Genomic DNA, 24,360 nt, shown 5'->3' with positions numbered 1-24,360 from the left:
ATGGAATGATTGGGGTCAAGAGTGCCTTGTTTTTCCTACTTTTTACAGAAAATTGTCTGATTCCCCTCCCTACCCTTTCATTTAGTCTACACTTCCCCATGAGAAATCACCCCTTTGAAGCCATGCCTCTGTTTCTATACAGAGGTTCCATTTGGTGCTATCCAGCTGCGAGCCTTCTAGAAGCCCGCTGTGCTCAAAACCTTTGTTGTTTTGTTCAGGCTTCAATAATTAACTGTGATGTTTACTTCAAAGGGATGAGTATGAAATTGCTCAACATGCCCAGCAATTTGCCAAAAGAGAAAGAGGAGCCTGTAGGACCAGGGAGCCAGGTCCCATACAAGGCACTCTTCCTGTCCACGTACTCCCATTAGCAATGTGGGATGAGCCCTCCAAGGATGTCTGGCCTGGAAGCTCCTAAGTGGGTGGTCAGGACAGCTGGTGTGTTGTTAGAAGTCAGAGTGTATGCAGCACACAGCTGGGGACAAATGCAAGTAATACAAGTTGCAAATGATTTATTGCATTAGAAAAGCCCTCAAAAAATATAATGGCTCTAAAGTGACAGTGTATGACTTAATGGCATTCTGGGAGCCTTCCTGGATGAAAGAGGTAAGAATTGCACTGCTGTAAGTGTCTCAGAGTAGCAGCATCTACCGTGGGGACCTCTGTAGAGCAAAGGTGGGAATTGTTGCTCTAGTCCAAACTTCTTGTTGAGGATGGAGTTCCTTCTACACATCCTAGACACTGCCACTAACTTCTGCCTGAAAACTGCCAGGGTGGTGGCTTTCAGAAGCTCAGACAGCAGCTTGACTACATAGAAAACTCTGATTGCTGTTGAGCTACCTGTAGTTTCTACCCATCACCTTAGTTTTCCTCCCAGAGAAAAAGAATCTTTCCTAAGAGAGATGCTCTCACCACCTTGGTTGTCCTCATTATTTCTTTGTGACAACAACTTCTTCATCTTTGTGGCAGAACTGTGGGATCCCATTTGTTTGCACACCCCGGATGAATTGCCTGAGAATTAACATCTTTCCAAGGAGAGCCCTTAACCAATGACTGATGGATGTAGGCGTACAAATATCCCAGCTCTCTTACCCCTTGGCTGAACTAATTCTGTGTCTTGCATATTGCACCATTTTCTAGGGGTTTTCTGCAGAGTCAAGCGGTAGTCCCCCATCAGGAAGTTGGCTTATTAAGGCACCCTTTATTGCCTGCCTTCTTCCTCTGTATCCTCTATGAATGTCTTGTCCCTCTCAATAAAACTCATTGCACTTGAACCGTTGGCTCAGACACTGCTTCTGGGGGATTCTCAAACCAATAAACCTAACCACAAAAGTACAAGATCTGGATGGAAAAAATCATATAAAAAAAGATGGAGAGATGTAACCTATTTATGACTGTGAAGACTCAGCTCTGTAAAGCTACTATTTCTTCTCAATTAATCTTTCTGTTCAGTGCAACTTTAATCAGAAACCCAGAAGGATGTTTCAGAACATCGACAAGACAATTTCAAAAATCACCTGGTAGAGTAAAAGGCACAGACAGCTAAAACAGTCTTGAGAAAGATGTAAGAAGGGAACCTCATTGGTCTGATATGAAGATGAATTCAAAGCTGTAAAAATGAATCCAGCATCAACCTGCACAGGAGAGGGGTAAATATCGTGGGAAACGAGGCTGGCAGTGGTGGGGCTGGGAACTCGAGAGAAGGAGGTGCTGGTGAGTGGTGGGAAGCTGGCTGTTTTCCATTTCTACAGACACCAGAACAAAGGAAATGGGACTGAATTCCAGCAAAAAGGAGTAGTTTAGGTAAAAGAGAGTGTCAGGTAAGCGGCCAGATGACTGAGGCACACAGCAACATATCTTGCTGAATAATTAGGAGAATGATCCTGTCTTGAGAACCCCAGGGTTTGCTCAGCTCTCTGTGTTCTGTTTCCTGGTTTAGTAAATGTGACCACTTGCATCTTGGGACAGCAGGTGCAGCTGGCGCCCTCACCAATGCATCGTCATGCCTCGGCACTTCCCACTTGGTGCTGTGTGATCTTGCAAAGGGAGCCCTCAATGGCAGGACAGTGGGAGCTTTTCTGGACAGTGACTGTCATTAGTTTTGAGAAAATGGCAGTCAGTGTGGATGTGGAGAACAAACAGGTACTTAATTTCTTGGCCAGTGCTGAGAGAGCCATAGGCTCCCTGTGGCCAGTATGTGGCCACATCCACCTCATGACACCCAGACCTGGACACAGAGTGACACATGACGTCCCCATTCCCGCCAGTAGGAGACACAGTTGGTCTACATTGGCATGAGAAGAGGCTGCACTCAGGCCCAAGCATGGTCCCCGCAGACCTGCAAGCAGACACGTGAGTGAGAAGTGGTTCCTCAGGAGTAAATTCCATGGCTGAAACCTTTCCTTTTTCCTGGAGACAACATGCCTTTTGACTCCTCTACCAAACGCTGCAAACCACATACTGAGACGGCTAATGTGTGAACTTGACCGAACCATGGTGTACCCAGATATTTGGTCAAGTATTTTTCTGGGTATTTCTGTGAAGGTGTTTTGAATGAGATTAACATTTAAAGTGGGAGATCCTTCATCATGTGAGTGGCCTTATCCAACCAGCTGAAGTCTGAGATAGAACAAAAAGACCAGCCTTCCCCAAGTAAGAGAGAATTCCCCAGCAGACTGTCTTCAGAGTTCATCTTCTGAAGTTCTCTTTCTGCTTCTACAGTCCTGGCTGTTGGACTTGAACTGAAGTATCAGCTCTACTGAGCTCTACTGGGTTTCCAGCCTGTCAGCCAAGTCTGCAAATTTTGCATATGCTAGCCTCTAACCCTAATCATGGGAGTCAAATCCTATAATAAATATCTATCTATCTATATACACACATGGCTTATATCTATATACATATACTGTTTTTCTCAAGAATTTTGACTAACACACACACACACACACACATGCATACAAGTTTGTCCCCATCCTGTAGTTGGGAATAGGATTTAGAGGTGTGTCTCTTCCTCCTTCCCCTGCCTCAGACCTGCCCACACCGTCCATGAGGAGCCAGGAACAGATAAAAATGCAGGCAGGAAATCTAGACCCAAGTCCCAAGAGTAGACAGGAGATCCTGGGAGACCCATCTGGAGGAACTCGGCCCCCTCTGTACCTGGAGTCTCTTGGTCCTTCCCCAGGCCTCCTGAAATGTTCTTAGAAGGTGCAGTGCTGAGCACCTCTCCTGCCTGGGGTTGTGGGAGGAGGCAATCAGGCCTTAACAAGCTCTATTCTTTCTCCCTGGGCATCTTCCCTAGTCCACCCTCTCTCCTGACCTCTGTTCTCCTTCCCACTACCCGGGCAACATAATTTGCCATTCTCAAACCCTTGGGAAACAGAAGCCTGATGTTCATGAGAGGAGAGAGTTGTGTTAGGGAAGGCAGAGTCCAGATCAGGAATCAGAAAGCAGGTCCCCAAGGCTTACTTCTGCCACTTCTAAGCTCTGTGACCATTTATGTTCTCACCAAGCAGTGACCCATCCCTCATCTATGAGATGAGGAGGGTGAATAAAATGGTATCTCACAAAGGGCATTCAGAGAATCTCCACCCCATGCCTGGATGAGGTGTGATGGAAAGAGGGCTGGATGTGCCTGGCAGCTGATGGCATGAATATCTGCTGAAATCATTAAAGGATGGAATGACCGAAGACCTAAGTTTGAGTCCTAGTGATGTTACGTTTGTCAAGTCACTAATTTTTTTTTTTTTTTTAAGACAGAGTCTTGCTTTGTTGCCCTCGGTAGAATGCTGTGGCATCATGGTTCACAGCTAACTCAAACTCTTGGGTTCAAGCAATTCTCTTGCCTCAGCCTTTTGAGAAGCTGGGACAACAGGCGCTTGCCACAATGCCTGGCTATTTTTAGAGACAGGGTCTCGCTCTGGCTCAGGCTGGTCTCTGATGAGCTCAGGCAATCCCCCTGCCTTGGCCTCCCAGATCACTAAACTTACAAAAATCTCTTTAGTGGAAATCAGTGTCTCAAAAATGGCCACCCTGGGAGGCAATACCTATGAAAAGGATCTTTCTCCCTCAAAGACATTTAATTTCCCACTTCAGAATGACAAGTTCTTCAAGAACTTAGACATCTGAGGACTGTATTTTCTCAAGAATCTCCTGACCTTTCCTGAGAGTCAGGCATTGTACTAGACTCATAGCTACCACATTAAGTCATCTCAGCAAATCCATGCAGAACACTTTGTAATCAGTATTTCACAGATGTGGAATATGCAGAAGAACTGAATGACACTTCCAGTGGCACAGAGCTAGAAAACGACCCAGTTGAAATCCAGCGTTCACTCATCCATTCACAGTTCCACCAGGTTGAGCACACACCCTGGGCTGGACCTCCGGGAACTGCACTCTGACTCCTGGTCTGGGCTCCTGCCTTCCCTAACACCACTGCCTCCTCTTGCTAGGATCAGGGCTCTTTTTCCTAAGAATCTGAAAACAGAATGATGACATTGCCTGGGTGGATAGATAGTGGGAACAAAAGATGGGTTAGGAGGGAGGGTTGAATGGGGAAGAGGGCCAGGTAGAGAGAACTTACAGCAGCCATTTGGGGCTGGGTTGGGAAATGCAGTGGCTACTTAGCCCAACTCCTGAAGTTGTCGTGCCCTCAAACATTTGCCCGGCCACTGACATACAAACTCCAGAAGCCCCATGGGGTAGCACCCTGGCACCCCTTGTCCCTGCAGAGATGGAGTTCAGGACAGGCAAAGGGGAAGGACAGAAAAGAGAAGGGTCTGTGAGGGAGCTGGGGGCTGCCAGAGGGCTGAGTGCCCTGCAGTGAAACAGAGCAAGTCTGACCCTGTGGCTTCTCCTCTTGATTCTTTTGGTGGCTCTCTTGCTGACGGGTCCAAGAACCATCCCCTTGTGTGCCTTTCAAGGTAGCTCTATGTAACTCCTGCCCATCTGGTCACCCCCAGACTGGGTCAAGTGCCCGTGCTTTGACTCTATCCCAGGTTTCATTCCAAACACCTGATTGTGCATCTGTGTCCAATAGTCCCTGGACTCTGAGGTCCTTCAGGGCACTGACACAGGGCCTTTGTACAAGTGCCTTGTACATAGTTGGAGTTTAAGAAATACTTGCTGAGGGAATGAATGGATACAGAGCTGCATGGACATTCCTCAGGGAGCTGCGTGTGAGCCCTGGAGGCTGGGCTTGGGGCAACATGCATCTTACTCCAGCCACCCCTTCCAGAAGGCTGGCCATCTTCTGTTCCCAGGCTTCAGCCCACAGCATCCCCCTTCCTTTCAGAGTTCATAATTAATGTGGCACCTTCAGTAATAAACATGCACCTTGTGGGCTCCAATCTTTCTCATTAGAGCCTGAGCAGACTGTTCATCTTTTCCTGGTGCTAATGAATGAATTACACTGACCAGTACATGGCCCTGTCCTGCCCTGGGTGAAAGTACTCCATTCTTTCAGGACCTGGTATTTTCTAGAGTAGACATAGGCCCAGAGTTGGTGTCCTCAGGTGGAAAGTTGTCCAGGTAGTGACCCAGCACTAATAGACTTTGGGAGAAAGCCTCAACCTTCAGCTTGGCACTCAGCCCTCACAGAACTAGTCCCCACCTGCCCAGCTGGATCCATTGTTCCCCAACCTTCTCGTGCAATGCGTCCCTGCCTCCTCCAGGAGTTTGTTCATTCAGTTGCCCCCTCATTCATTTCTCTTCCTTCTGTGCCTCCATAAAATGCATTCAAAACAGCCTATGCAGGTGATACCTCCATGACACTGTCCCTGACCACCCCTGGTACAGAATTCCTATCTCTTCCTGCTACACTCAGCACAGGAGTCTTCTACCCTCAGCCCTGTCACTAACTGTGTGTCACTTTCCTTGTCTGGGTCTCAGATTCCCTGTCTTTAAAGCAAAGAAAATCCCGCTGCAGACTTTTTGTAAAGCTCAAATGATCTTCATTCATTGAACATTTACATTTATTCTGTATTTCCTTCCAAACACACAGAACTCAGCTTCATCCTTAAGCAGTTTGTAGTCCAGTGAAAAATAATCCAAATAATACTCATAACAACAGCTTCACATTTATGCTTTCCAAGGTACATTAGGCTACATGCTTTATATATAGGCAAATATAGAGGAGATTATAATATCAAGTAATAAAGTGCTTTAAATTAGATAAAGCTTCAAGTAAATTGAAGGTGGCCATGTTCCTACCACTCGTCTTTAAATATCTGTTGATTACATCTCCTCATTTAAGCTGTAAATTCCATAAATCAGAATGGGAATCATCCTTCGTGATTTCCATGAAACTCTCAGTAAAGTGTCTCAATTCATGATAATTTGCTGTCTGGCTGATCTCCTCCCAGAACCAGGAAGACCAGAGGAAATGGTACCTGACCAGAGGTGAAGGTCATGGGATGCCCAGTCAATGGGGCCTTATAGAGGTTGCCTCACTCAGCTCCAGCCACCCGCTAGGCCCAGCACGTGAGGACTGGTTGTCCTTCCTTGCAGGACTTCAGAGTAGAAGCTTCAGACTCAAGTTCTCACCTCTGAGCCTTGATTTCTACCTACATAAACTCTGAGCAGCCTCTCCTGTCCTTTTTTTGTTACAGGATAGTTGGAGAAATCAAGGAAGATGATGAGTTAGTGGACTAGACCATCTAGTATCATGTGAAATAGAGCTCAGGAGTCCTTATCGTTTGTGTTTTAATCTTTAGGTTTTGAGTTTTAGAGAGGTTTTACTAAACTTGTTGATGATCCAATTGGTCCCTGGGCAGACAAGAAATGTGGGGAGCTCAAGATGGCCCGGACACTGCCACCTTCTGAGAGCCTGCTGTCGGTCTCTTTTACTCAGGGCAGGTGCTGCTGGAGGGTGGAGAAGGGAGGGTGAACTCCTGCCGTGCTGGGTAGAGAGGAGACGGGTTACCACTGCAGTTACCCGTCTGCAGGTGTCTGGCTGGGGCAGGATGCTTCCTGAGGTCAGCCAGCCTCCAGGTCACTTAACAAAAGGTCACTGCACCTGCCTGGAGAATTTTCCAGCATTTAATGAGGCCACCAAGGCAGTGCGTTGGTAAAGCTCAGCCTCTAATCCCCAGTTAAGGCTCTGGGCCTTAGGCTGCATCTGGCATCCGGTTGCCGATGGTTACAGTAATTATGTCGCTCACCCTTTTCTCTCACTTTCCAGTACAATTTCCAGCCGTGATGGTGGGAGGGGGGAATCCCTCCCTCCAGCTCCCGAAAGCCCAAAACCTCTCCAGAGAGTGATGTCCCAGTGTGTGTAAGGAAACTTCTCCTAGCTTCTAGCTCCTCCCACCTCCCTGTGCTCCTGGAGCTCCCTCACCTGTTCCCTTTGGAGTCCCCATCCACTGTCCCCTGTGACCTTAGACTATCAACCTATTCTGTACCAGACACTTTACATGCTAAATCATTTCATTCTCAAAAGAAGCTTGGAGTAAAAGTAACCCTTCTGAGAGCAAGGGGGAGAGCTGTGGATCTGATGGGACCTGACTTGCTCCAGCCCCACATGTTGGGGAGGGCAAAGGTCAGACTGACCCTGGGTCACCCTCTCTACTGCTGGTGTGGCACGCGCTGTGCAGCAGCCTGGGGTCAGGATGAGGGGAGATGATCAAGTTTCTATCAAATAGCCCATTGGAATAACGATGGCTGCCATTCTGGTGCCAATGGCCCAGTGTGGGGTGCTCAGTTTTTACAGGGGTACATTTAGTTCGGGTACTGTCTGGACACATTGCTACTCCTCTCCTTTGAGCTTCTCAACAATCCAGCCGTATATATGACTTTCTCTGTATTTTATGATGAATAAACTGAGACAGAGTATAAATTTAGGCTCTACATTATACTGGATTGAGCTATGTGAAATTGTTGCTTTTATAGGCAGAAAATGGAAACATATCAACTCCATATAGCTCAGCCCAGTTATAAGTAGCCAGCCCTCAAACTCTGGTCTTCTTTGATTACAAAATTCCTGCCCTCCCCACTATAGTGTGGTCTCCCTTTTGCATTTTTCTGAAATAATGTGATAAAATAGAAGGGAACTGATGCCGTACAGAATACAGCATGAGCTCACTCGTCTTCTTCCCCAGGTTTGGAAGGCTCTTATCCTGTGTTGAGAAGCACTGGCCTATGAGAACTTCCTGAGTAAGAGTGATAGCTAAGGGCTGCTCTGTAGAAGCAAACTGGTGGGCTTTGGGCTTGGAACAACTACAGCATGGACAGACAAGCAGGTTCCTAAGTAGAAAAGCACAGGGAAATGTCTAAGTAGAGGTCCTCGGATAGTGTTGTCCCTGAGCTGAGGCAGACAGGAGACAGAGACCCCTGAGGAGTGACAGGGAATGGACAGGGGTCATGACATGCCTGCTGCAGGCTCAGGGGACTGCAGCCTCTCATCAGAGAGCCACAGCCCTCCTTGTGAATGTGGGACTTGGATTTACTTTGATTTCCAGAAGTGGACAGGTGGACCAGCCTCACAACGCCAAAAAAAATGTGTTTATTACTCACCAGCCACCTAGAAAAGTCAGCTTGGGGGGCAAAGAACACCTTTCCACTGTAACACCTGTCAGAGTATCCCAGAAGTGTGGACATTAGAGCCTTCTGGAACCTCAGAGCTCCTTCTTTATGCCCTTATTTTATGGATAAAGGGACTGAGGCCTGAGTGTATGCCCTGCCCGAGTCCATGAGCTCGCTGAGGGTTGGGACCTGGCCTCTTTCCTTTCTAGGTCTCCACTGTGTCGCAAAGTGCCTGACTCATAGTAGGTATTCAAAAAAGTTGATAAAGACATGGATAAAATGTTGAAAAAAGAGTAAAAAGAGTGGAATGAGATGTTCTATCCCATCCTGTGGCCATTTCCCCTAGAAATGGTAACATCTCTATGACAGCAGGAGCATGTCCCCTCAAAACATGTTCACGTTGTTAATGAGGCAAGGCCCCTGCAGGCTCAAGTCTGTAGTCTGACTGACTTGAGGGGCTGCAGGAGGCTGCTCCCTTCTCTGGGTACTGCTCAGACCTATGTCATTTTCACCGCTGCCCTGGGCAGATCCTCTCTGTCTTGCTGGCCCTCATCTCTGCCTGGTGTAGGTTGTGTACTGTGTCCATTTATAGGGAAGCTTTGATGACCTCCCCAAGGAGGCTGTGTGACAATCTCCCCACCCCCATGCTTTCCTAGACTCCTGCCATCCCAAAGCTGCAATATTGAAATCATCTCGATCACTTTGCAGAATGCAGGTGCCCAGGTCCCTCCCCCTCAGGATTCTGATTAATTGCTCTGGAGCATGGCCTGGGCATCACATTAGGATTTTAAGAACTCTCCAGGCATTTCTGAGAACCTCTGTACTGGAACAGAGGCAATATTGTCTTACCTAACAGTTCATGGCAGTCAAGGAACATTTGTTGAATGAATGATGAAAGTAGGGTTTCCTATCTGTGATCCAGAAGCAAAACAGCCAGGAATGTTTGGCAAAATGTACGAGCCACTCTCCATGCCCCTCCGTCCTCCTCCCTGTCACTGCCTGTTCTCCTCCCCGTCCACTAACTCAGATCCAGGTCTTCCGGGCTACAGTTAGGATTTGCGTGCTTAGAAAAAATTCTCCAAGCGATTTTGGTAGGCAGGTTTGGTTAAGAAAAATGAGTGAGGGAATGACACACCTGAGCTAATAGCAGGAATTTTAGTTGAAACAAGAACTCCAGAAGCAAAGACAGATGTGCATTCTGTACGGTTTAGGAAATTAGTTAGGATCTCCTGCTAGTCTTGTTTCTACTCACTCAATTGGCAAAATCAAAAGCACTTGCTGGGGAAGCGAGAGGAAGCTCTTTTCCCTCCCTGTCTCTCGCCTTTTGCTTCTTTCTAGGAGAAACCAATAATTGCCCCAAAATGTGAGTCTGGCCTTTTCTCTTTGGATTCCAATTTGCAAGCAGCTGTGGCAGCCTCATTGTTAGCACATATTGGACTGGACATTGAGGTCATGGGAGAAGGAAACTAGGAAAATACGGAGGAGAGATGAGTCGATTTGGAATTCAGGGACTGATCCCTGCCCCCCTCCAACCACGTAAAGCTCAACCCGGCAGGTCCTTGGAGCCTGCAGCCACCAGGAACACAAGGGTGGAACAGAGAAAGTCAGGGATGAAGTTAAGGAAAGCAACCAGCACGTCATCACACTGCAGGCAGCATGGACCCGCCCTTTTCTGCTCACTTGCTACTCTAGGAGGAGGCCCAGGCTCTGCTCCAAGGGCACCAACATGCAGTACACTCAACACCACTACAACTTGAACTTGACCTTAGAAAGGAAAACGATGTTACCTAAACATTTGTATCCTCATATCAATCTAATATTAAAAACAAACAGCCAGTTAGGCAAGAATACTGTCCCCAAGCCAAGGGATCTGCAAACCAGCTAACAGCTGGGCTTGCAGTAGTTTTTAGTGAAAAGACTAAGCCAAATCTCACAAAGAATGACAGAGCCACAGAAGTGGGCCTCTGCCGTCAATGTCCCATATTATTATCTGCAATGACAGACACATACCATCTTGTCTTATACGGTAGCCACTGGCTATATATCACGTTTGAAGTGTGACTAGTATGGAGAACTGAATTTTAAGTTTTATTTCATCTTAATTAACTTACAGGCAAATAGCCACATTGGCTAGTGGCTACCACATCGGACAGCGTAGATCTCTACTGTGGAATGACTGGGGGCCGGGGGGGAGGAGAATGAACCTGGGGTGGGGAAGGGAAACCCTAGCACAGCTCCACAAAACTTTGGTAAAAACCTCAAGTCTCAGTTGTGGGGTGAAATACTTGATAAAAAATGTTTCCCTCATTGTGAGAGCCAGGATGCCCTCCAGTTCCTGGGCTTCTTATGCGCTTAGGCTAATAACAGAGAGTTCCTGTGATCATGGAGCCTCCACCACCACGAGGAGTGGCTATGATGCCTGCTCTGCTTAGGGAACAGCATTTTTGACCACTGCTTATAGTTAAAAAAGAGAAACATTCCTCAAAGGCCCCAGACTCTCCACTCTATAAATCGATTCCTCAAATTAGGAGTCGAAATTCCCCTGGATCAGATTCTACACATATTATGAACATGCTGAGTGATGTGGAAAAAATAATTTATTTTTTCTGAGACTTCTCTGTAAAACGGTGGAGTTGGGCAGCCCCTGAGATGCACAAGGTTCCTCCTGCTTTAAAATGCTACATCCCTAAAGCATTTAAAATCCCCTCACTAGACACTACTTGAAGCCAAATGGGTCTCTCTCTCACTGTGGCCAACTTTTCTTGCAACCTCATTGCCTTCGACATTAATCTCTTTTATTTATTAATATTGTCATTACCATTGGAACAACTTCTATTTTCTGTTGCTCTGCTTGAGTCACCCCCCCAATCATCCCCCACCCCCCCAAAACAAAAACCATTGTCAGCTTCAGCCAATCCTTTGTGAGCAGTGGACCAGAAACACACACGGAAAAGACTGGGTCCACCAGACAGCACTTGTTACTATGTATTACCCTCTGTCCTTTTTTCCCCTCCTATCCCCTCCTAGTCCTCTTTTCTTTTTTTTCCTGAGTTCCTATCAAAAAATTTCCATTTTCTGTCTTCCCTCCTCCAGTTTCCTCAAGCTTTTTCTTCCTCCTGTCCATCCCCTGGCCAGGGGTCCACCTTCCTTTCCACCCTTCCTTCACTCACACAAAGTTTGGGTGCTCTGAGGATCCGACTTTATTCCCCTCCCGAGCAGCAGAACAGGCAGCACTCTGATGGGCTGGGGAGTGCAGAGGTTAGCTGAAGGGCGCTGTCTTCCCTGCATTTCTCCAAATGCTCAGAGAGAGAGAGTCTGGCTATGGGATCAGCTCTTGTTGCTGATAGAAAACAAAGAAGGAAAGAAAAACCCTGCCGGCCTAACCAACCTCCAGGCCCACATGTTCCACAGAGGCATTAGCAGTGATGTTGAGAAGTTGGAGCTCAAAAGAAAGCAGGCTGCCCCTGTCTTCCTGCTCCCACCCAGACTCGGGGAGTCTCATCTCATAGAGTGAAGCAGCTAAGGTGTAAGCTAAATCTGGGGGCACCCAGCAACTTTAGCAAAGGAGCCTTGGAATCTTCCACTTGAAATTCCAGGCTCCTCAGTCTGACTGCTTCACGGTCTAGAAGCCTCACTGGGCAGCTGCAGTTTGGGGTGGGAGTCTGCATGTCCCACATTCCTCATACTGGATATGGAGAGAAAGGCCTTGGTTTACAGGAACTGTGCTCTCAGCAACGTCTTGGGGATTTGCTGTTAGCTCCACAGTTGTGATTCCTTGCTGCCCCACTCACTGCTGTCCCCATTCTACAAAGACACTTCCCTCTTAGAATTAAGGCTTGGGACTCGGTTACTTCTGAGACCAGAGCCCACTCCCAAGCTCTATTCTTACCGGCCAGGTGCAGCTGGGAAGCAGATGAAGGGAAAGATGATCTTGAACTGTTTTTTCTAAGTCTGCAGGGCCAGTCTAAGGCAGTGAAAGAAGCTCTACATCTGGGCTTTTGGCCTCATTTTCTTCATCGATGAAATGGGACTAGAATATGTCCTTCATTGAGGATATTATGAGGATTGAGGGAATAATAGACATCTTTTTGTCTTAGTGGACAGAGAATTGGTTAGCCTGGAAGGTGGAAGATAGACCCAATGTCATATCCCTGTCTGCTCAGGAATCTATAACTCTAGAAAAAGTTATGTGAGTCCAGAAATGACCATGCAATTGGCTGAGATAGGTGAGGCTTAACAGCTCACTACTTGTGTAGCTGACAAAGTGACAGGGCCCCCAAGCAATTTTGAGACAGCTAAAGAAGGTGCCAATAATGGGCATCCCTTTAGCATCTGGAGCAAGTTTCTCAGGCTTCACACAACGATTTCCAGCAGGCTTCTGCTGATTTGGTTTTCACAGTGGCTTGGTGTGGAACAGCTGATGCTGATGCTCTGGGAGGAGGAGAAGAACAAAGGGAGCATTGTCATTTTTAAGTAATGTCGACACTCAGCCAGGAACAAAGGCGCTTGTTATGCAACAGACATGATGGGAAGGGCAACCCAGGGCAGCAGCCTTGAGTCACAGAGCCATGGAGCTACAATTTCCCCAAGGAAAATAAACCCAGACTAACTTCAGCTTCCAATCTTAGGTGATGGGAAGAAGTGGCTAAGCCTAAAGAGGCCGACCAACCTTCTAGGAGACGGATGTTTTCAATGATCACTCCCTAGGGACACTGTGGCTACTAACACATGTCGTGGGGATAGATCGTTGAAGAGATTATATGGTTATAAAGAAGAGGAGGGGAATAGGCAAGCAATAGGGTGTTCAGGATGCCAGATGAGATAAAAGAATCAGGTAAGTCTCAAAGACCAAGGTCCATGTTGATACCAGAAGAGGAACCCAGGCTCATAGCATCATTTAGAAGAAGGTGCCATCGCCAACTCTAAGCCTGCCTAGAGGCTGTACATTGTCACGCTCCTCTGTCACCTCTGTAGTGTCAGTGGGCTTGAAGAGGGGTGGACGACAGGAGTACAGGACAGAGAGGCTGGTTCGTGATTAGGGCAGAGTTGTGAAGCCCCTGTAGGTTGGAACATTTTGCATGGAAGACAGCGGAGGAGCAGTTCATTCAAAGAAGAAGAAATTTCTGTTTTCTGCTTCTATCAAGGAAAGAGGGTTTAGCCCAGCAGTAAAATCCCCAGGGAAATTCGGGGAAAGAGTTTCCTGACCATGACGGCTATGGCCATGTGAGCAAGAAAGTTGAGGGATTTCTTCTTTTGCAAGAGACAGGGTGGCACAAAGTACGGGAGGGGTTTCAAGGCCTTTTAAAAAGAGGAGGCTTTTTGTCTGGGAGGAGGTGGCTCACCCTGTAGGTGAAGCAATGAATAAAGAACCTTTCTGATTCACGGGTTCTGTGAACTTTACAATCCACCTGTACCCTGTACCTCCCCTGCTGCCTAACTCACCCAGCTGGATTCAGACTGGATAACCGAGGTGGACGACTTGCCCGCCCTTACAGCTTATCAGACTGGATCGTTTTCTGTCTAAATACTTCCAGGAGTGATCTGCATGAGCTTTCTCATTTTCATGAATAATATTTGAACTTCATGATATGGCTTCCTTCTTCACTCTCCTCTTGGGTAAAATGAGCCACACTTCTCTCCCTCCCTCCGTCTCTGCGTTTCTCTCTCTCTCTCTCTCTCACACACACACACACACACACACACACACACACACCAGTCAACACTGGTGGCTTTATGCTCCTCCCAAGCAGCAGAACGGGCAGCACTTGCTGGGTTGGGGAGGGGCAGGAGTTAGCTGAAGGGCATTGCCTTAGACCAGTTGTCTAAACTTGGCCCCTAAACCCTGATGTCTTCATTAGCACAGTGCACATGTGAGCCATTTGCATACAAGAACCAAGGCTGATTATTACCAGGAACTACAGTGATGGTTTCTTTCGTTGGCTTTCTGCCATTTGGCCTGTTTAAGGGCTGCATCCCTCAGCTATGTGCAGGGACAATAAATTCAGGGGTTGTGGAGCAGGGAGCAAGGAGGGCAGAAGAAAATGTCTCCATCTCCTTTCAACTCCAGGGAAGACCAGGAGGACATTGTGAGGAGGAAGACAGTCACCCTTGTTGAGTAGCTGCTGTGAATGGGGTACATACCCAGAGACACCAATATGACGGTTTTCTCTGTTGGGCATCTACAGTCTGTGTTTCGTACACATCACGGCATTACCCTTTTTATCACCCCTAGGAAGTAAATAATATTATTCCTATTTGACAAAAAACAAAGGGTGAGTCATCTGCCTGGCATCACTGGTCGTGGAATAACCAGAATTTTCAAACCCAGGATATTCTAGCTCAAAAGTCTTCTTACTCACTTAACCTTCCTTGTTCTGCTGACTCCATAACACCTGAGTTTTCTCTTTTTTTCCATTCTTTTATTTTTTATTCAATCATTTCCGTGTACATTAATGTGATCATGGGGCACCATACACTGGTTTTATAGACCATTTGACATATTTTCATCACACTGGTTAACATAGCCTTCCTGGCATTTTCTTAGTTATTGTGTTAAGACACTTATATTCTGCATTTACTAAGTTTCATGTACCCTTGTAAGATGCACCGCAGGTGTAATCCCACCAATCACCCTCCCTCCGCCCATCGTCCCCCCTCCATCTCCCCCTTCCCCCTATTTTTAGGTTATAACTGGGTTATAGCTTTCATATGAAAGCCATAAATTAGTTTCATACTAGGGCTGAGTACACTGGATACTTTTTCTTCCATTCTTGAGATACTTTGTTAAGAATAACATGTTCCAGCTCCATCTGTGTAAACATGAAAGAGGTAAAGTCTCCATCTTTCTTTAAGGCTGCATCATATTCCATGGTATACATATACCACAATTTATTAATCCATTCATGGATCAATGGACACTTGGGCTTTTTCCATGACTTAGAAATTATGAATGGGCTGCAATACACATTCTGGTATAAATATCTTTGTTATAATGTGATTTTTGGTCGTCTGGGTATATACCTAGTAGAGGAATTATAGGATTAAATGGCAGGTCTATTTTTAGAACTCTAAGTGTTCTCCAAACATCTTTCCAAAAGGAATGTATTAATCTGCATTCCCACCAGCAATGTATAAGGTTCCCTTTTTGCCTCATCCACGCCAACATCTCTGGTCTTGGGATTTTGTGATATGGGCTAATCTTACTGGAGTTAGATGATATCTCAAAGTAGTTTTGATTTGGATTTCTCTGATGATTAAAGATGATGAGCATTTTTTTATATGTCTGTAGGCCGTGTGCCTGTCTTCTTTAGAGAATTTTTTCTTCAAGTCCCTTGCCCAGCCTGAGATGGGATCAATTGTTCTTTTCTTGAGTTCTTTCCTTTGAGTCCTCTATGGATTCTGGTTATTAAACCTTTGTCAGAGACATAACCTGCAAATACCTTCTCCCATTCTGAGGGCTGTCTGCTTGATTTACTTACTATGTTCTTGGCTGTGCAGAAGCTTTTTAGTTTGATCAGGTCCCACTAGTGTATTTTTGAAGCTGCTTCAATTACCTGGGGGGGGGAGGGTCCTCCTCATAAAATATTTGCCCAGACCGATTTCTTCAAGAGTTTTCCCTGCACTCTCTTCTAGTATTTTTATAGTTTCATGTCTTAAGTTTAAATCTCTAATCCAGTGAGAGTCTATCTTAGTTGATGGTGAAAGGTGTGGGTCCAGTTCCAGTCTTCTACAGGTTGCCAGCCAGTTCACCCAGCACCATTTGTTAAATAGGGAATCTTTTCCCCACTGAATGTTTCTAATTGGCTTGTCAAAGATCAAATAACAGTACGTAGCTGGGTTCATCTCTTGGTTCTCTAGTCTGTTCCATACATCTACCTCTCTGTTTTTGTGCCAGTAGCATGCTGTTTTGATCACTATTGATTTATAGTATAGTCTGAGGTCTGGTAGCGTGATTCCTCCTGCTTTGTTTTTATTTCCGAGTAATGTCTTGACTATTCAAGGTTTTTTCTCATTCCAAATAAAACGAAGTATTATTTTTTCAAGATCTTTAAAGTATGACAGTGGAGCTTTAATAGGAATTGCATTAAAATTGTATATTGCTTTGGATAGTATGGACATTTTAACAATGTTGATTCTTCCCAGCCATGAGCATGGTTATGTTTTTCCATTTGTTAACATTTTCATCTGTTTTTTTTTCCTTAGAGTTTCATAGTTCTCTTTATAGAGATCTTTCACGTCCTTTGTTAGATAAACTCTCAAATATTTCATCTTCTTTGGCAGTACTGTGAATCAAAAAGAGTCCTTAACTGTTTTTTCAGCTTGACTATTGTTGGTACATATAAAGGCTATTGATTTATGAATGTTGATTTTGTAACCTTGATGACTTGCTGTATTCCTTGACCACTTCTAAGAGTTTTGTAGTAGAATCCCTGGTGTTTTCCAGATATTCAATCATATCACCTGTGAAGAGTGAAAGCTTGATCTCTTCTGACCCTATATGGATACCCGTGATCGCCTTTTCTTCCCTAATTGTCATGGCTAAAACTTCCATTACTATGTTAAAGAGCAGTGGAGACAATGGGCAGCCTTGTCTGGTTCCTGATTTGAGTGGAAAAGATTTCAATTTAACTCCATTCAATACGATATTGGCTGTGGGTTTTCTGTAGATAGCCTGTATCAGTTTAAGAAATGTCCGTTCTATACCAATTTTCTTAAGTGTTCTGATCATGAAGGGATTCTGGATATTATCAAAAGCTTTTTCTGCATCAATTGAAAGAATCATATGGTCTTTGTTTTTTAATTTGTTTATATGCTGAATTATATTTATAGATTTACATATATTGAACCATTATTGAGACCCTGGGATAAAACCGACTTTGTCATTATGTATAATTTGTTTGATGTGTTGCTGGATTCTGTTTGTTAGGATCTTGTGGAATATTTTTACATCTATATTCATTAGTGATATTGGTCTATAATTTTCTGTTCTTGTGGGGTCTTTTCCTGGTTTGGGGATAGGGGTGATGTTTGCTTCATAGAATGTGTTGGGTAGTATTTCTTCTTTTTCTGTACTTTGGAACAGGTTGAGTAATATAGGTACTAGTTCCTCTTTAAAGGTTTGGTAGAATTCCGATGTGAAGCCATCTCATCCCAGGCTTTTCTTTTTAGGGAGATTTTGTATGGTTGATGCTATTTCAGAACTTGATATTGGCCTGTTCAACATTTCCACTTGATTCTGGCTAAGTCTTGGAAGGTGGCATGCTTCCAAGTCTTGGTCAATTTCCTTCAGATTTTCATATTTCTGAGAATAAAGTTTCTTGTAATATTCATTAAGGATTTTTTTTAATTTCTGAGGAGTCTGTTGTTATTTCATCTTTGTCATTTCTGGTTGATGAAATTAGAGATTTTACTTTTTTTTTCCTGGTTAGGTTAGCCAAAGGTTTATCTATTTTATTAATGTTTTCATAAGACCAATTTTTTGATTTATTGACCTGTTATATAATTCTTTTGTTTTCAATTTCATTTAATTCTGCTCTGATTTTGGTTATTTCTTTTCTTCTACTGGGTTTGGGGTTGGAATGTTCTTCCTTTTCCAGTTGCTTGAGATGTCCCATTAAGTTGTTAACTTCCTCTCTTTCCGTTCTCTTGAGGAAGGCTTGCAGTGCTATAAATTTCCCTCTTAGGACTGCCTTTGCGGTGTCCCAGAGGTTCTGATAATTCGTGTCTTCATTGTGGTTTTGTTCCAAAAATTTGGCAATTTTCTTTTTAATCTCATCTCTGACCCAGCTATCATTCAGCATAAGGTTATTTAACTTACATGTTTTTGTGTGAGTATGCAGATTCCTGTTGTTACTGAGTTTGACTTTTATTCCATGGTGGTCTGAGAAGAAGCAAGGAATAATTTCTATTCCTTTAAATTTAATGAGGTTGGACTTGTGACCTAAGATGTGATCGATTTTGGAGTAGGTTCTGTGGGCTGATGAGAAGTATGTGTATTCAGTTTTGTTGGGATGAAATGTTCTGTAGATGTCTGCTAAATCCAAATGTTGGATGGTTAGGTTTAAATCTAAAATTTCTTTGCTCAGCTTCTTATTGGAGGATCTATCCAACACTACCAAAGGAGTGTTAACATCTCTAACTATTATGGAGCTGGAGGAAATCAAGTTGCTCATGTCTATTAGCATTTCTCTTATAAACTGAGGCACATTCTGGTTGGGTGCATAAATATTAATAATTGAAATCTCATCATATGGTGTATTGCCCTTAACAAATATGAAGTGATCATTCTTATCTTTCCTAACTTTTGTTGGTTTAAAGCCTATTGTATCTATAAATAGAATTGCAACACCTGCTTTTTCTGATTTCCATTTGCCTGAAATATGGATGACCATCCTTTCACCCTGAGTCTATATTTATCTTTTAAGGTAAGATGAGATTCTTGTATGCATCAGATATCTGGCCTGAGTTTTCGTATCCAGTCAGCCAACCCGTGCCTCTTTAGAGGACAGTTTAAGCCATTCACATTAATGGAGAATATTGATAAGTCTGGTAAAATTTGGGGTATCAAGTTTTTTGAAAGTCCAGTGGACATTTTTAATCCTTTCACCACTGTGGAAGCTGGAGTTTGATCAAAATTTTCTGAGTGAGTTTATTTTTGTGGTAGAGGATTGGGCTGGTCATTATGGAGGATAGGTCTAAGAATATCCTGAAGAGCTGGTTTGGTTATGGCAAATTTCTTCAACATGTGACTGTCATTAAAGTATTTAATTTCTTCATCATAAATGAAATACACTTTAGCTGGATACAGGATCCGGGGTTGAAAGTTATTTTGTTTTAGGAGATTAAAAGTCGATGACCATCCTCTTCTGGCTTGAAAGGTTTCAGCAGAGAGATCTGCAGTCATTCTAATATTCTTCCCTTTGTAGGTTATGATTTTCTTATGTCTGGCTGCTTTCAGAATTTTCTCCTTCATATTAACTTTAGTGAAGTTAATTATGATGTGCCTGGGGGATGTCTTATTCCAGTTGAGTCGGGCTGGGGTTCTGAAATTGTCTGCTATCTGAATCTCAGAATCTCTTGGCATGTCTGGAAAATTCTCTTTTGCAATTTCATGGAGAAGAGCCTCTGTGCCTTGCGAAGCCACTTCATTGCTTTCAGGTATTCCAATGAGGCGGATATTAGCCTTCTTTGAATTATCCCAGAGCTCTCTGAGAGGATGATCCATTTTTGCTCTCCATTTCTCTTCCTCTTTGAGAGTTTGGGAGCGTTCAAAAGCTTTGTCTTCAATGTCAGAAATCCTTTCTTCTTCTTGCTCCACTCTGTTACTGAGGGATTCTACTGTATTTTTCAGATCTTTGAGGGCTGCAAATTCTTGCCTCAATGTGTCAAAATCTTTGGTGGTTTTGTCTTTAAATTCATTGAATTCTTGAAACAACTTTTGAATTGCTCTTCGAATTTCTAATTCCAACTTTTGAATTGCTCCTCGAATTTCTAATTCCAGTTTTTCCTCCATTCTATTAATCTTGTTTGCAATCCAAATTCTGAATTTGATTTCTGATATCTCGGCCATCTGTTTATAAATGGGATCTTCAGTTATATCTGTCATATCTTTTCTTTTGGGGTTAATCTACTCTGGTTATTCATGTTACCAGAGTTTTTCTGCTGATTCTGCCCCATGATTATTTTACACCATTTGACTAGATGAGTGCATAAAGAAAAGTTGGGTTTGGGGCTCCAGGAGTAGTGGTTAACCAGCCCTTTGCCCAAAAGCTGGGACTGGTATCTGTATCTTTTACCCTGGAGCTTTGCTGAGGACCCATACCATGTTATGACCTTAGAAACTGGGGACCTGCTTGGTGTGGTGGGGCTAAGTGGCTCTCTCTTGTTTTCAGCTGGTTTCTGTCCAACCCTAGTGAAACAGTTATGATGGTTTGAAATCTCAGCTGTGGAGAAATACCAGCAATTAAGTCACCCCACCCCACACAGGCAACAATTGGAAAGGGAAAAATCAAACCTTCCTACAACCACACACCCAGGGCACTATGTGGATACTCCTTAGGCGATTGGCTCAGTTCAAAAGGTCCAAATCAATTGTCTCAGTCAGCACCTCTCTCAGGTGTGAGAGTTTAAACGGTCTCTGGCAATTAGATCACAGGGATGTGCTGACAACTCAAATATGACTTGCTCCGGTGCTCCGTGAGGTCAGAAAGACCCACCCAGCAAATAGATTAGTCTGGGAAGGTTGATGCCTCCTTCCCCACCTTGCACCTCTGTCACACCCAGTCACTGATAACCCCACATGGTTGTGACCCAGTTGCCTCCAATGTGCAAATACTGCAGGGGTTTGCACCGGCTTGAATCACAAGGAAATCTATGTCTCCTCAGCCAGGCCACTGCTCTCTGCCACTTTCCACCAGGGGAGGTGAGGCCTGACAACCTTGGTTACTTGATGAAGGCTGGGCTGTTCACTCAGTTCCGGCCCCGCCACTGATTGATGTTACTGACAGAAGAGAAAAACTGTGCAGAATTTGTTTCTGTCCCAGCTAAATTCCCCTGCAGAAGAAAAGCTGTTTTGGGTTCACAAACCTGCTCCTCAAGCCCTGTATTTGCTGCTGCAGGTTTGTGTTCACAGCACAGTTAGCTGTCAGTTCTAGCCTCCTGCCCTCCTTTGTCTAGGCTGATGATCCTCTGAGGGCTGGGTGCATCTTAGGCTCAGTAAGGTGGTCCTCTGGGTCAGCCCCATCCTGGAAGTCTGTTGGCACTGTGTGTGAGTTTTCTATTCCCTGTGCTCTACCCAGGCCAGTACTGCTTCAGGCAAACCCTTTACTTACAGGGCCTGAGTTTCCATCCCATATCTGTTCCGCTGGTGGTTGCCACCTGAGAAGATGCCTGGCCACCTCTTGTTGCCCAGAGAGACAGGGGGTGTAACTCTGGAATACCCAGGAGTGAGCCCTATTGTTGCCAAAAATGGCTGCTGCTCTGTGTTTTGGAGCCCCACTGCTCCTGTGTGGTTCCCTCTCAGCCAACCGTTCCCTCCACACTCCCATGCCACAGAATCAGCACTGACCAGCAGCAGTTCAGGCCCTGTCCACACCTCTCAGAAAACACCCAAGAATCTGGACTCCTGGGAGACAGCCTCCAGACCTCAGTGTGAGAGTGGAGGGGAGTGCTGTGGGCTCAGAATTGCAGGTAGAGAATATATACAGTTTTACACAGTTTTATGCCTGGCAGGAGAGCACCATGGCACCCTAGTAGGGGAAGTAGGTCTAGTTGTTAGAGGGTCTCTTCCGTGTAGTATAATGGGAGGACTTTTGAACTCTGCTCATTTGTTTATGGGGTACTCTGAGCCGTTCTCATGGGGGAGGGGACTCCCGTCCACTTGGTGATGGATTTTGTACCTTTTGTTTGTATCCTTGGGGTTGCACTCACCCCAGCAGGGTTGATGTGCATTCTTCAACCTTCTCTCTTGGCTCAGCATTAATCCACCAGGTTGATTGCTAAATTTCTGTCCTTTAACTCTCCTTCTGGACAGGAGCCTCTGTGGAAAGCTGGCTTCAGTCAGTCATCTTGTCTCTGCCCCCCCAACACCTGAGTTTTCAATGAACAAACTTGAGTTTCTTCCCTGGATCTGAATCCTGGCTGTTTCCATTCCCAACACTGTTCAACTGTCAGGAGGTACTGATGACATTTCATCCACTCCACTTGCTTTCCTGGCCTGACTTCAGGGTCCCTCCTTGCTTCTGCCCTCTGACCTCAGGGTAAGTGGTTTTTAGCCCTGTGGACCCTCCTTCCCTCTCCTAAAAAGCTGGGGGTGCAGGAATGTGCCTGGATGGTAAGTCAACTTGACTACAGCAGGACTCTCAGCAGAGGGATGACCTGTTTCTTTTATCTTTTAAAACAATATTTGTGTTAATTCTTTATTATAAAACTGAAAACAATAATACATGTTTTGCTGAAACACAGTCATTGGTGGTGGCTACAGGTATGGATAAAATAATATACTATAGATTTAACTCACTAAAAAACCAACAACATAGTATTTTACAAATGAACTACCATTTAGGCAACTAATCCCCTACTTTATGGATAATCAGGTGGTTTCCACTTTCATTCCATTTTGTCAATGATAGTGAAATAAATAAATATATACTTATATATTGGTATTTTTATTTTGTAAGAGAGTCTACAAAGTGAAATTTTTGAGTCAACATGTACAGGAGTGTTTTTTAAATACTATTATTACTGTGTCACTTGCTTGTCTGAACCTATTTCATGTTTTCTGTGGAAGTATCTAGCAATGGAACTTCTAGCAATGGAGCAACTATTTGTAAGAGCTTACTTTTCTTTGTTCTAAGAGAACTTCTGTAATGTTCTCTTTTCCTCCTAACATTTCAAAAATTTTAAACATACAGCAAAATTGAAGGAATTTTCTGGTGAACATACATAAACTCAGCATCTCAGTTCTGTCTATAATTAACTTTTAGCTATTGTTGTTTTATTACATATTTTCTATCCACACCTCTAACTCTCCATCAATCCAATTGCATTCATTTTGCTAGAGATGCTGTAATAAACTATGACAAATTGGGTGGCTTAAGCTACAGAAATTTATAGTCTCAGCCATGGAGGACCGAAGTCCTAAATCAAAGGGTGGGTAGGATAAGTCACTTCTGAGGGTTGTGAAGAAAGAGCTGTTCCAGGCTCGCCCCTTGGCTGTAGGTGGCTGTCCTCTATGTCTCTTCCCTTTGTCTCTGTGTCCAAATTTCCCCATTCACAAGGACATCAGTCAGATGAGATTAGAGACCACTCTAATGACCTCACTTTACCTTGATGACCTCACTTTACCTATAAAGACTTTGTCTACAAATAAGGTCACTTCTGAGGTACTGGAGTTTAGGATTTAAACATATAAATTTTTTTTGTGAGGATACACAATTCAATCTGTAACACCAACTTTTTTTTTAATTTCAAGTTATTATGGGGATACATATGATTAGGTTATATAGCTCGGTTTTCTAATGTTGAAGTTCAAGTTGTAGTTGTGTCCATTACCCAGAAAGTGTGCAATTCCTGGGTGTATTGTACATTGTGCAATGTACCATTGGGTGGGAATTTGCCCACCCCCTTTCCTCCCTTTACTCTTGAGTTTCATTGAGATTTTCTCTCACGAGAACAACTTACTTTGTGATACATTTCGGAGTAATTTTCAGACAATAGCACCCATCCTCCTAAACATTTCAGTGAGTATATCATTAAGCAGAGTTCTATATTTATTGCTTTTTTCTTTTGATGTTCAATTTATATATAATAAAATACTTAAATTTTAGGTAAACATTGAGAATTTTAGCAAATGCAAACACTAATGTAACTGAAACTTTCATCAAGATATAGAACAGTGTCATAATTCCAGAAAGTTCTCTCATAGCCCTTTCTAGATAATTTCTGCCCTCATTCCCTATATAAGTGTATTTTAATTTTTTTTGCAGTTTTTGGCCCGGGCTGGGTTTGAACCCACCACCTCTGACATATGGGGCTGGCGCCCTACTCCTTTGAGCCACAGGCGCCGCCCAGTGTATTTTAAAATTTTGATATATATTACCAAATATATATCCAAAATGCTAAAAGCAATTTGCAGCCTCACCAGAAAAGAATGAGAGTACCCATCACTCTATTTTCCCACTTGTTATCAGTAATAATGAGAGTTAATGTTCTGTTCTGTGAAAGGCACTGTCTTAAGCACTTTTCTTGCTCTAACTGCTTATATTTTCCCCTCAACACAACCCTGTGAAATCAGCATAATTTCTAACCTTATTGTACAGATGAAACTACTTAGGCACTAAGAGG

The sequence above is a fragment of the Nycticebus coucang genome, chromosome 6 (assembly GCF_027406575.1).
Source record: "Nycticebus coucang isolate mNycCou1 chromosome 6, mNycCou1.pri, whole genome shotgun sequence".
NCBI lineage: Eukaryota > Metazoa > Chordata > Mammalia > Primates > Lorisidae > Nycticebus > Nycticebus coucang.
The sequence above is the reverse complement of the archived record's forward strand: the minus strand, read 5'-3'. Positions refer to the sequence as shown.